Source organism: Mya arenaria, chromosome 7 (assembly GCF_026914265.1).
Source record: "Mya arenaria isolate MELC-2E11 chromosome 7, ASM2691426v1".
Classification (NCBI taxonomy): domain Eukaryota; kingdom Metazoa; phylum Mollusca; class Bivalvia; order Myida; family Myidae; genus Mya; species Mya arenaria.
In genome coordinates, this window is record NC_069128.1 from 1,995,134 (window position 1) to 2,009,916 (window position 14,783).

Sequence of the window (14,783 nt, forward strand, 5' to 3'; positions counted from 1 at the left end):
TAAGTTACACTAATAAAAAGATTGATTTACGTTAAATGTTAACGACATCTGCCGTAAAGCAGTACACCGGGCCATTACGACATAAACGCGACTTCATGTTGATTAGTCCACGTGCACGCTGTGAAGAACACGTGTTATTAGTTTATTTCCGTCTAAAAGCGTTGAATTCACCACTCTTCGGGCTAAATCCCAGCAAGCGAGTATTTTCAATTTGTTGAGCTGTTGTTACTAATTACCATGGTAACATTTCAGCAATATTTTTGTCAAATGGATGCCAAAGTCGTCTTTTATCATCAAATTTTGTTGGCTTATTTATATAAAACATGTCAAAAGGTCTTAAAATATATCAGCCCTAGGCTATGAATGTCCGAAGTGTGTAGTTACTTAAATGAATCTAAAGTGTTCTGATAATGAGTCTCAGACCCTTTTGTCATAACGTAAACGTCGATTGCTAAATACCTTCGAAAAATTGACATGTGTGGTCCTTTCGGCGCTAAGTTCAAGATTTTGTAGGACAATATTTTCTAACACCAAACAACCTCAAAGTGACTTTTAAAGCTTAAAGCTGCACTTTCATAGATTGACCGTTTTGACTATTGTTCTAATATTAGTCTTGGAATAAGCAAATTTTGTGATTAGATCGCAGTATTTGATATATATGTACGAAATTTGGTGCTTTTGGTAAAAGCGTTACTAAGGCATTAAGACAATTTGAATTTTGGGTCCTTTTCCGAATAATTGAGAGCTGTTACATTGTGGGTTATTATGTATAATTGAGTTGAAGGCGCTGATGCCTAAATCAGCTGATTCTGAGACAAAAAATGAAAAATGGTAATATTGTCAATCTGTGAGAGTGCAGCTAAAAACTGTAGACATAAAACGTGGAGTAATGCTGGTAACAAAAACTCCTTCATAAAATGTTGTTCGGTTCCTTTTGACATCGACCTCGCCGTTAAAGGTAATCCTTGTTCAAACGATGTGCAAATAACTGCACATTTTGAAGACTCCGTATGCTTGATAGGCTATTAATTTCCAACAGAAGAATGTAATTAGTGTTTATATGTGGTCTTAAATATAAATTAATCTAAATGCAAAATGCATTGAGAATAAAAGTGTGCAACATTTTCACACATTTACAATCATTTCAGAAATGTCTTTCAAGGTTCCAATTGTGAATTTCATGGTCTATGTTCCGTACATCAAATAGTTAACTTAATGAAGTTTCTCTCCACACGTGTCATAGGAATTTGTTGACACGACTTTAAACGCCTTTGGTCTATCAAAATTAATATGTTCATACCCATGTAAACCTTTACAACGTGAAATAACGCATTCCAAACGAGTTTTACCCAGGAACGAACGAGCTTTACCAAGAAATGATCTGTGTCATACGAGCGCTTGAATATTTTATTACCACCCATTTGGCATTCATTGTAAATACCTCCCGCCTTAGGTAAAGCTTAGTAAAGCCTCTATCATAATTTCTTATTAATGTGTAAACACTTTTGACACGATTGTTTGATAGTATACTAACTTTTGGGAGTAAACGAAAGGCTGCCAAGTAAGCAAAAATGTAAAAGTTGTAATGGAACATCCCCATAGCAACATGATGTAGTCTTATATTTCTACCAAAGTAAGCGCGCATTCAAAACACCCCGGGCTGCTTGTATATAACTGGATAAGTTAACCGCTGGATATATTTTGGTTAATGTGCACATACAAGCAATTCAATAGGTCAACACTCATTGTTGTATAAATATTGACCAATCAATAAACATTGTCTGAAATGAACCGAAACAATAACCGTTTTTTTTTTTACAATCGGCTGTCCATCAATAACTCTTTCGTCAGAAACTGTTTTTTCGCTGTTTACATCATTTTCCTGCTCCAGGTCATAGGGTAGTTTTTCCTAAAAATGGTATAAGAAATACATCATCTTAGGCATTAATTTCACTTTAACATGTCTTTTTGTCGTGTAGTTTTGGTCTACAATTCTTCAAAATAATATTTAAGAAATCCACCACTCGGTCTTTGACAAACAAGCACGTCTTGAACGCTCAATTTGCTCTGAGTTTCCGGAAGAAACAGTTTGCTTTCATTCCTGCCAGGAAATGAGCACCGATTATATGAGTTAAGAGCGATTATTTGAGTTCAAGTGAAAATAATTATGGGAGTATTATGTTTGAGCTGAGATTTTGCTCAGAAATATTGAGATTAATGAACATGAGAGATGACAATCAATCGTTTGATCATCATACAGTGAGTGCAATGATTTATACATTGTTTCCATAACATTAGTAGCATTACCCTAAGAAGAACTGTATTTTGGTCCTTAGGTTTCAATAGTGTCGAATATTGGGCAGTTCAAAACAACATTACAATACAAGTATTCATCGGAAACTACTGAGCCAAGTCCGGAACGAATCCCTTGTGAAGAGGCACAAGGTTACGGTCTAACACAAAACGCCAAAAAAAAAAGATTACACAGATACCTTTTGCATTCATTTGGTTTTCAACACGACACTATGCAGTGATACGATGGAAACAACCGGTTCAAGCTCAGTAGCCCTAACTTGTTTAGTGACACATTTTAAGGGCTAACATAAACTTAACAAGAAAAAACAAACCAACACAGACAGACTACACATACATCAACGTATAACTATCATTACATGGTTGGGTTTCCGCCTTGGGACAATCAGCAGCACAGAATATCACTGGATATTAAAACAACTTTTTTTGTACTAAATCTTATGCAAGACAGGGATATGAAAACCTAAAAGTGGTCAGCACCATATTATGTGTTACAAGGCATGCCATTGTAGTTCATAAAGGCTCAACACAGGACACCTACAAAACACTAGTTATAACAGAGCAGGACAGTGTAGTACCATTCAAAACATGGCATGTGGGTGGTGAAGTATGGGGATGGAGAACGTGAAACGGTACTAAAAGAGTAGAAACAATACAGCATAAGAGTAATCAGGACCGTGTATCAGGAGAGGTTAAATATGATTTCACAAAATTATTACGTACATGAATGGACACTAAATGAAAGCAAAAATAAAACACATGAGAGGACAGGATTGGCTAATGCATGGCAAGGCAGTATACCAAGGTAAGAAATTGCATATGACCGGACAAAGCAAGCTATAGTAAAGTAATCAGTAACTTACAGGGCCGGATATGACAAAACAATGTATGCCAGGACAATACTCGGTGTGATATGAAAATTCATACTACGATACAGAACAGGTAGGGCATAACGAGACAGTGCTTAACATGCCAGGAAAATAATGACAAGACTGGGTATGTCACAACAAGACAAGAAGTGCATCTTCATAATTGGAAAAGGCGTTGCATACAATTTTATTTCAGTGCTTTTCCGATTTAGGAAATTAAAATTAACCCAGTTTAAATGACTATGCATGACCAACAATTAAATCATTAAGGCATTACAGACAAGGTAAAGTAACAGCCAGGCCTTTTGAGGAAAATGACATGGCAGTACAAGGCACACGTAAGTATAGGCAAATCTATATACATAGCAATACAAGATACAAGACTCCTACATAGCCAAATATATAGACAGGTCAGTACAAGTATAGGCATTTCTATAGACATGGCAGTACAAGACAGACTCTTGTATAGCTAAATATATAGACGTAGCAGTGCAAGACAGACTCTAGTATAGCTAAATATATAGACATGGCAGTGCAAGACAGACTCTAGTATAGCTAAATATATAGACATGGCAGTACAATACAGACTCTAGTATAGCTAAATATATAGACATAGCAGTACAAGACAGACTCTAGTATAGCTAAATATATGGACATGGCAGTACAAGACAGACTCTAGTATAGCTAAATATATGGACATGGCAGTACAAGACAAACTCTAGTATAGCTAAATATATGGACATGGCAGTACAAGACAGACTCTAGTATAGCTAAATATATAGACATGGCAGTACAAGACAGACTCTAGTATAGCTATATATATGGACATGGCAGTACAAGACAGACTCTAGTATAGCTAAATATATAGACATGGCAGTACAAGACAGACTCTAGTATAGCTAAATATATAGACATGGCAGTACAAGACAGACTCTAGTATAGCTAAATATATGGACATGGCAGTACAAGACAGACTCTAGTATAGCTAAATATATGGACATGGCAGTACAAGACAGACTCTAGTTTAGCTAAATATATAAACATGGCAGTACAAGACAGACTCTAGTATAGCTAAATATATGGACATGGCAGTACAAGACAGACTCTAGTATAGCTAAATATATGGACATGGCAGTACAAGACAGACTCTAGTATAGCTAAATATATAGACATAGCAGTGCAAGACAGACTCTAGTATAGCTAAATATATAGACATAGCAGTACAAGACAGACTCTAGTATAGCTAAATATATAGACACGGCAGTACAAGACAGACTCTAGTATAGCTAAATATATAGACACGGCAGTACAAGACAGACTCTAGTATAGCTAAATATATAGACATAGCAGTGCAAGACAGACTCTAGTATAGCTAAATATATAGACATGGCAGTGCAAGACAGACTCTAGTATAGCTAAATATATAGACATGGCAGTACAAGACAGACTCTAGTATAGCTAAATATATGGACATGGCAGTACAAGACAGACTCTAGTATATCTAAATATATGGACATGGCAGTACAAGACAGACTCTAGTATAGCTAAATATATGGACATGGCAGTACAAGACAGACTCTAGTATAGCTAAATATATGGACATGGCAGTACAAGAAAGACTCTAGTATAGCTAAATATATGAACATGGCAGTACAAGACAGACTCTAGTATAGCTAAATATATGAACATGGCAGTACAAGACAGACTCTAGTATAGCTAAATATATAGACATGGCAGTACAAGACAGACTCTAGTATAGCTAAATATATAGACATGGCAGTACAAGACAGACTCTAGTATAGCTAAATATATAGACATGGCAGTACAAGACAGACTCTAGTATAGCTAAATATATGGACATGGCAGTACAAGACAGACTCTAGTATAGCTAAATATATGGACATGGCAGTACAAGACAGACTCTAGTATAGCTAAATATATAGACATGGCAGTACAAGACAGACTCTAGTATAGCTAAATACATAGACATGGCAGTACAAGACAGACTTTAGTATAGCTAAATATATAGACATGGCAGTGCAAGACAGACTCTAGTATAGCTAAATATATAGACATGGCAGTACAAGACAGACTCTAGTATAGCTAAATATATGGACATGGCAGTACAAGACAGACTCTAGTATAGCTAAATATATGGACATGGCAGTACAAGACAGACTCTAGTATAGCTAAATATATGGACATAGCAGTACAAGACAGACTCTAGTATAGCTAAATATATGAACATGGCAGTACAAGACAGACTCTAGTATAGCTAAATATATGGACATGGCAGTACAAGACAGACTCTAGTATAGCTAAATATATAGACATGGCAGTACAAGACAGACTCTAGTATAGCTAAATACATAGACATGGCAGTACAAGACAGACTCTAGTATAGCTAAATATATAGACATAGCAGTGCAAGACAGACTCTAGTATAGCTAAATATATAGACATAGCAGTACAAGACAGACTCTAGTATAGCTAAATATATAGACATAGCAGTACAAGACAGACTCTAGTAAAGCCAATTGTATAGACATGTCAGTACCATACAGACTTTTACAAAGCCATAAATATAGACATGGCAGTACAGGACAGACTCTAGCATAGCCAAAAATATAGACATGGCAGTACAAGACAGACTTTTACAAAGCCATAAATATAGACAGTGCAGTACAAGACAGACTCTAGCTTAGCCAAAAATATAGACATGGCAGTACAAGACAGACTTTTACAAAGCCATAAATATAGACATGGCAGTACAAGACAGACTCTAGCATAGCCAAAATATAGACATGGCAGTACAAGACAGACTCTAGCATAGCCAAAAATATAGACATGGCAGTACAAGACAGACTCTAGCATAGCCAAAAATATAAACATGGCAGTACAAGACAGACTCTAGCATAGCCAAAACTATAAACATGGCAGTACAAGACAGACTTTTACAAAGTCAAAAATATAAACATGGCAGTACAAGACAGACTCTCTAGTATTGCGAAATCTGAATACATGACAGTACAATATAAACAATAGTACATCGAAATCTATAACTAAGGCAAACATACTGTATTCTCTCTTTTGAATCCAGCTATTTCTTGGCAACAAATATGGTAAGAAACACCTTGTTATACGAGTATTCCTAGGGCAGGGATGGAAATAGCTTAGTCCAAGTCAACGAAGCTTGATCTGAAATCACCCTCTTCAGTACGTTCATCATGTTGATTCAATGGCAGTCAAAGAAAATGTATGTGTTTTTGCAAAAGAATGCATGAAAACACTTGATGATGTGTATTTCCTATGGCAATGGCGCTTTTGATCGACCAACCGCAAGTAAATCCGAAATATATACGCTTAATATAAAATACACAATGTATAATTACGGTAACCGGATTCCGAGATCTGGTGTCAACCACTGAGAAAATCTTCTTATACGAGATTTATACGGGCAATTTTACATGATTAGTAACATTTTGAAAAGTTCGCACCAGATCTTGTTACTCTTGTTTGAAGAAATTAACGAGACTTCCATCCCCAAGCCCCCTCCGGGCTCTCTCGTGAGTCAGTCCTTATTTGCGTATTTAAATGGTTTCAGAGGTTAAAGGTAGGGGCCCAGAGCGTACCGGTGGAACATACTGTATGTAACAAGAACGCTACAAATGTTTAAATCAATTTCAATTCTGTTTCAGCCAAGTACAGGTAAGTTTGAAGATAATGTTAGCAACTAAGTTATACATGTAACTTTTGTTTATTTTTGCTTTACATAACCATTTAATGGAGATTTGCTGGGCATACGCCCGGTTCCCTGCTAAAGTTCTTATAAAGAAAACCTACATATGATAAATATCATCAGTGATTGACGCGAATGTCTCTGACTACCCAGCGCACATGCGCGAACCGCTGATTAATCAACTTAAAAAAAACAAATAAAGTTTAAATGGATATTTCTCAAGGAAAGGAAAATCATACAGGCATTTAACAAATACACAGCCTTTAAGGGGTTTAAATATTTGTCCCCCATCTTGAAAGGTTGATATATAATCGATGTAACCCTGTCTCACCAATAAATCAAGCTCCATTCTTGTTCTGACACATACTACTAATTTGCTGGATCATCCGTCTATCTACCCGGTGTATGTATTATATTCTACCCCAGGTGTTTTGTAAAGGTGGTGGAGGCTCTAACTTTTAAAGCAAACAGATTAGGACTGGTGTTGAAGTTGACGGTGATGTTCAGTTTATGTATTCCTTTTATAGCCGATATAATTATAAGCTTTGTAGATCTACATTTTAAGTGCTTCTGAAAACTACTTAATTTCTTAAAGTGGCTAAGATAGTATTATGGTGCGTTATTGGTTTGGTTTTAAAATGTTGTACATACCTTATGGTCATCGCCGGTATTCATAAAACATTTTAAGTCATTCCTTAGCTTAAATCAGTTCCCTGAACTATTAATAGTCAAATTTAAAGAAAAGTTAGTGTTTTTAACATTAAAGTATGTATATTTCATAAAAAAAAATGAAAATTAAGTATTTCTGAGATTAATATCATATGAGCAGTGAAACCTTAACTTAGGAGAATGACTTAAGTTAGGAAAGGACTAAATATGTTTTATGAATGCCGGCCCAGCTGGGTGTTGAAAGGTAGCTGTCATAATTCTTAACACGAAAGATATAGCAGGGATGAAGTGGAAGGAAAAATAATAATTTCGAAGGGATAAGTAATCGACTGCTACTTGATCATCAGTCTCCCAATGTCATGCGATGCATTTTCATTTGGCATGCTTGCAATAAAAAAATAATTCTTTACTTCCGAGAGAGTACTAAACTTGATCCAAACTATTTCGTAATGGCAACAGATAACATGATGTAACAAGGTGGTAGTCAATTGCTTACGGTTTGCCTTTAAGCAATACCTCGGTTATCGATAACGTCCCGATGATGCCTAAGTATGGAAGCGTATATATCGTATATACTGATTATGTGGTAAACTGAATGGAAGCGTATATATCGTATACACTGATGATGTCGTCAATTGTATGGAAGCGTATACTAGTATATCGTATACACTGATAATATAGTTAATTGTAAGGAAGCGTATATATCGTATATACTGATGTTATGATTATTTGTATGGAAGCGTATATATCGTATATACTGATGTTATGGTTATTTGTATGGTAGCGCATATATCGTATATACTGATGTTATGGTTATTTGTATGGAAGCGTATATATCGTATATACTGATGTTATGGTTATTTGTATGGTAGCGTATTTATCGTATATACTGATGTTATGGTTATTTTTATGGTAGCGTATATATCGTATATACTGATGTTAAGGTTATTTGTATGGTAGCGCATATATCGTATATACTGATGTTATGGTTATTTGTATGGTAGCGTATTTATCGTATATACTGATGTTAAGGTTATTTGTATGGTAGCGCATATATCGTATATACTGATGTTATGGTTATTTGTATGGTAGCGCATATATCGTATATACTGATGTTATGGTTATTTGTATGGTAGCGTATTTATCGTATATACTGATGTTAAGGTTATTTGTATGGAAGCGTATTTATCGTATATACTGATGTTAAGGTTATTTGTATGGAAGCGTATTTATCGTATATACTGATGTTATGGTTATTTGTATGGAAGCGTATATATCGTATATACTGATGTTATGGTTATTTGTATGGTAGCGCATATATCGTATATACTGATGTTATGATTATTTGTATGGAAGCGTATATATCGTATATACTGATGTTAAGATTATTTGTATGGAAGCGTATATATCGTATATACTGATGTTATGGTTATTTGTATGGTAGCGTATATATCGTATATACTGATGTTATGGTTATTTGTATGGTAGCGCATATATCGTATATACTGATGTTATGGTTATTTGTATGGTAGCGCATATATCGTATATACTGATGTTATGGTTATTTGTATGGAAGCGTATATATCGTATATACTGATGTTATGGTTATTTGTATGGTAGCGTATATATCGTATATACTGATGTTATGGTTATTTGTATGGTAGCGCATATATCGTATATACTGATGTTATGGTTATTTGTATGGTAGCGCATATATCGTATATACTGATGTTATGGTTATTTGTATGGAAGCGTATATATCGTATATACTGATGTTATGGTTATTTGTATGGTAGCGTATATATCGTATATACTGATGTTAAGGTTATTTGTATGGTAGCGCATATATCGTATATACTGATGTTATGGTTATTTGTATGGTAGCGCATATATCGTATATACTGATGTTAAGGTTATTTGTATGGTAGCGCATATATCGTATATACTGATGTTATGGTTATTTGTATGGAAGCGTATATATCGTATACACTGATGATGTGGTTAATTGGATGGTAGCATATATATCGTATACACTGTTGATGGTGTCGATTGTATGGAAGCGTATATATCGTATACACTGTTGATGGTGTCGATTGTATGGAAGCGTATATATCGTATACACTGTTGATGGTGTCGATTGTATGGAAGCGTATATATCGTATACACTGTTGATGGTGTCAGTTGTATTGAAGCGTATATATCGTATACACTGTTGATGGTGTCAATTGTATTGAAGCGTATATATCGTATACACTGTTGATGGTGTCGATTGTATTGAAGCGTATATATCGTATACACTGTTGATGGTGTCGATTGTATGGAAGCGTATATATCGTATACACTGTTGATGGTGTCAATTGTATGGAAGCGTATATATCGTATACACTGTTGATGGTGTCAATTGTATGGAAGCGTATATATCGTATACACTGTTGATGGTGTCAATTGTATGGAAGCGTATATATCGTATACACTGTTGATGGTGTCAGTTGTATGGAAGCGTATATATCTATACACTGTTGATGGCGTCAATTGTATGGAAGCGTATATATCGTATATATTGATTATGTGGTGAATTGTATGGAAGCGTATATATCGTATACTCTGACGATGTGGTGAATTGTATGGAAGCGTATATATCGTATACACTGTTGAGGGTGTCAATTGTATGGAAGCGTATATATCGTATACTCTGACGATGTGGTGAATTGTATGGAAGCGTATATATCGTATACTCTGACGATGTGGTGAATTGTATGGAAGCGTATATATCGTATACTCTGACGATGTGGTGAAATGTATGGAAGCGTATATATCGTATACTCTGACGATGTGGTGAATTGTATGGAAGCGTATATATCGTATACTCTGACGATGTGGTGAATTGTATGGAAGCGTATATATCGTATACTCTGACGATGTGGTTAATTGTATGGAAGCGTATATATCGTATACGCTAACGCTGTGGTTAATTGTATGGAAGCGTATATATCGTATACGCTGACTCTGTGGTTAGTTGTAAGGAAGTGAATACATCGTATTCACTGATAATGAGTTGAATTATTTTATGCAGACTTGAAGATTTATATAACCTGGCATTTTGTCAATCTTAAAAACGTTATGTCGACCGTGTTTTTCAAGTCGAAAAAGTGTATTCAACTTGTTTTGTATACATAAATGTTTGCCAACAAGTTCAATCGACATAATGTTGACATCTTGATGTCTTATAGCCCACCCAGTCGAAGTAAAACAAGTTGAAAAAGACTGTATGATAACACTTACAGTGTATACAATTTACGCATCCATTGTTTTGTATGCTGATCATGTCCAAAAATCATAAATATGTCGGATTTATAAAACAACTTAAGATTTAAAATAAAACATTTCACTTTTAATTTAAAAGAAATCTTGCGCAATTATCTCGAACAATCGCAAGCCCCTTAAAAAAAGGATCGACCTAGGCACACTGTTATTGTGATGTGTAATTTTATCACATTAAAGAGTGCTGACCCTTTTAAAAGAACTTATATTTTATGATCTTGTTACGCTATGTTTTATTTTATTAAATCATGGAATTTGGATTAATAAGATACTTAGGCTGCTAAGCTGTGTCATGAAATTTGGGCCAGCAACTTATTTCCAAAGAAGGAATGTTCGGGTTTGCAAAGTAGCGGCTAAAATAAAGACATCACCCATGGGGTAATTTGGTGTCGTCTGCAACTCCGAAAAACACAAATTATATCTCGACTCATCTTGACATTTTTATGTCTTTAATGAACACAATTGTAGTAGGCCTCGTACAAAGAAACAATGCAAGCCCATAGAAAACGACAAAACGATTTGGTTCGGAATAAAATTGGTTAGAGTCATTTGGTACTATTTTGTACGCGGAGACATTTTTATAAAATAAGATGTTCATGTCTAGTGCGCATGTGCGCACGCGCTATGGTTTTCAATTTTGCAGACGTTAGCTTTCTATGCTTTATGATGACTTTATTACTATTATTAGTTCCTTAGGATTGCTTTGGATGTTTGTAATTAAAACAATTATCTGTCTGTTATCGTTTTCTATTTTGGTATGGTTAATATTTTTTGTGTCTGCATATTGGTAATAAAATAGTTTCCCATATGACATTAACATAAGGTTTATTAAATGTATTGTTTGATCTACAAATATGCATATCAATTTTAGTTTGTTCTTCATTAAACCGGAAAATATGTGTTCCATTCATGAATGTCTTTTAAGGAAACAAGCAACCCTTTATACCTGTCTAAGTAAACAAAAGCTTTAAAATATTTAGGTGTCCTATGTAAAATTAAGCTTGACATAACATCAAGAAAAGAATGCTGAATTGGGATACTTGGTTACCCCATATACTGTTGGCATCATTTGAAGGAGTAATGCCTGCTGATTACTTACATTTCATTTTTTACTGAAAATACAGAAACAATAAAGTAGTAGCAGCTTTTAATTTTGGTCATTATTTCACCTGAAATCGGATGTTAGATTCCCATGGAGTTCTCCTTTGGCCTTCGACCCAAAACTTCAACTCTAGAAACCACCGTTGATCACGTCAATCATTCAATATTATAGCAAAATCTGATAATATTGAAAAAGTGGAACTTATTCAAAACATACATAATTTCGAAAAATGTCATAATATCAGTTTGACAATCTCTACAAATAAGGGAAAAGTTGAAGAAGTTGGTAGAATATGTAAGCCCGCGCTCTTTTAGAAATGACTTGGTGGTCCCTGAAGCGTATAAACATCATCGAAATGCAATACAAACTAATTTGGAACTATATTTAGGGTGTGCTAAAACATTCGGTCAGAATATTCGCATTTGGTTCATGAAGTTGTTTTTTTTTAAAGGAGCGTAAGTAGGCTGTCCAGGGTTTCTGACGATTGCCTTAAAATAGGCGATAAGGCTGCAATCAACAGTTTCTCTATTCTGAAATGGTTTCCTTTCTTTTTTCCTTAAACTGTGTTATAAGTTGTCAGTAAATGGTAGTCTAAGGTGGCCGTCAATGGTTTCTGACGTTTGGCTTGAAAGAAACTATAAGGTGGAATCAACGGTTTCTGACGTTTGTCATAAAAGTTACTCTAAAGTGGCAGTCAATGGTTTCTGACGTTTGTCTTAAAAGGAACTCTAAGGTAGCAGTCAATGTTTTTGACGTTTGTTTTTAAAAAGCTATAAGGTGGAAGTCAATGGTTTTTGACGTTTGTCTTAAAAGTAACTCTAAGATAGCAGTCAATGGTTTCTGACGATTATCATAAAAGGTACACTTAGGTAGCAGTCAATGCTTTCTGATGTGTGTCAGAAAAGAAGCTAAAAGGTGGAAGTCAATGGGTTCTGACGTTTGTCATAAAAGGTAATTTTAGGTAGCAGTCAATGCTTTCTGACGTTTGTCTGAAAAGGAGCTATAAGGTAGCAGCAAATGCTTTCTGACGTTCGTCTTAAACGAAGCTATAAGGTAGAAGTCACTGGGGAAGTCAATTTAGTCTGGGGGGGTTTTCTTAAAAGGTGTTTGTAAAGCGACAATGAATCTTTTCTTTCATTGTGTGTTTTAATAATTTTATGTTGTCACATATATGACTGAAGCTAATTTACATTGTTTATTATATAAGAGGGAGACAAACAGAAAAAAAAATGTTTTAAAATGCCGGGCATCAAAACATATATCTGTTTTTAAATACAATATACACTTATAAATTTTACATGGTCAATAAACTCATTTGTACCTGTCAGTGATCACACGTTTGAAGGTTACACACTACCATTGTTTGTATGTCATATTTACCTGATAAAGTCTGATTTTATCACACCCCATTTTTGTCTTAAATTTCACTTATACCGCTTCAATACAAACGCACACTTCTTATGTTTTCTTTTTATTGAAAACGTTTGACTCTTTTGAAATAACATGAGAAATCTCATTAATCAATTGTTTTCATTGTTAATTTGTTAATTACTGGAATAACTTAACTAATAACTGTCTTTTGAAAACAATTAGCAATGTTGATAAAGAGATTACGTTCAAACGCGTTGATCTTACACTACAAAGTTCGACAAAAAATGAACATTATCAAATTTCAAAGAGTGAATGTTTAAAATTAATCATTGAATCCTTTTAAGATATTGGCTCATGCATTGACAGTTTACGGCCTTGAAAAAGCGTGTTATCATACTGTAATAGTAGCAGTATTATTGAAACCACTAAGTGTTGTATTATAACAGAAAATATTTTAAGTCTACAAAGGCGTACTGTTGTCTACCAGCCCAGTCTCTGTTTAAATCTGCCGATTCAGCTCATTACAATTGATAATGTCAGACTGCTAATTTAGCAAAATAGTGTTCGGTAGATTTGAAGAATACTGCCATTCCATTGTACAAAATAAATTTTCGAGCCCTAACTTCATATTGGTTCTATTCATGATATTTGACAGTATTTGCTCCATTTTTATTTTAACATTTACTTATGTCTATTTTAGTGTCAATGTTTGCATTATAAAAATGAATACATATTTAGACTCAGGCTTATACCATGATTTAGACGAACAATCTAAACACTCTCTTCAGAAGCAGACAATTGTTTACTTCTTTATACCCTGTTATTTTGGAAAAGTCCTGCGAATTAGAAAACATTGGCAGACAATAATTATATTAAACAAACAAATGTCATTCAATAATAAATAACGGGATATTGCTGTATATTACTGAACAATTCCAAATTATAAAAGCAAATCAAAAGGACAAAAATTCAATGAACATGTACCTGACAAAAGATTTAATTATATAAGTACCGAATTATTTGATTTAAGTTGTTGTTCTAGTGTAAAATGGATTTCGACTAACGTTGACTCAGATCGTGTCAAAGAAGCTACAGTCGTTGGTGCCATGTTGATGCTGCTGCGTTATTAAGCCAGGTTTAGAAAAGGACACGTTTCAAGTTTTAATAAAAACAAATATATGCTTATCTTAAGCATTTCATTCTATATGGGCTGGAAGTTGCACATACCGGTATTTTTGAAGACAGAAGGGTCCATAACTCTATAGGTTATACCCTAATGTATGTAAGAAGGGGTATACCGTTTATACTGATGATGTGGCCATATTGTCTGAAATCGTACATCGTATCAAAACTAATAATACTTATATGAAATCATGTAGTATGGAAGCTTCTATCGTAT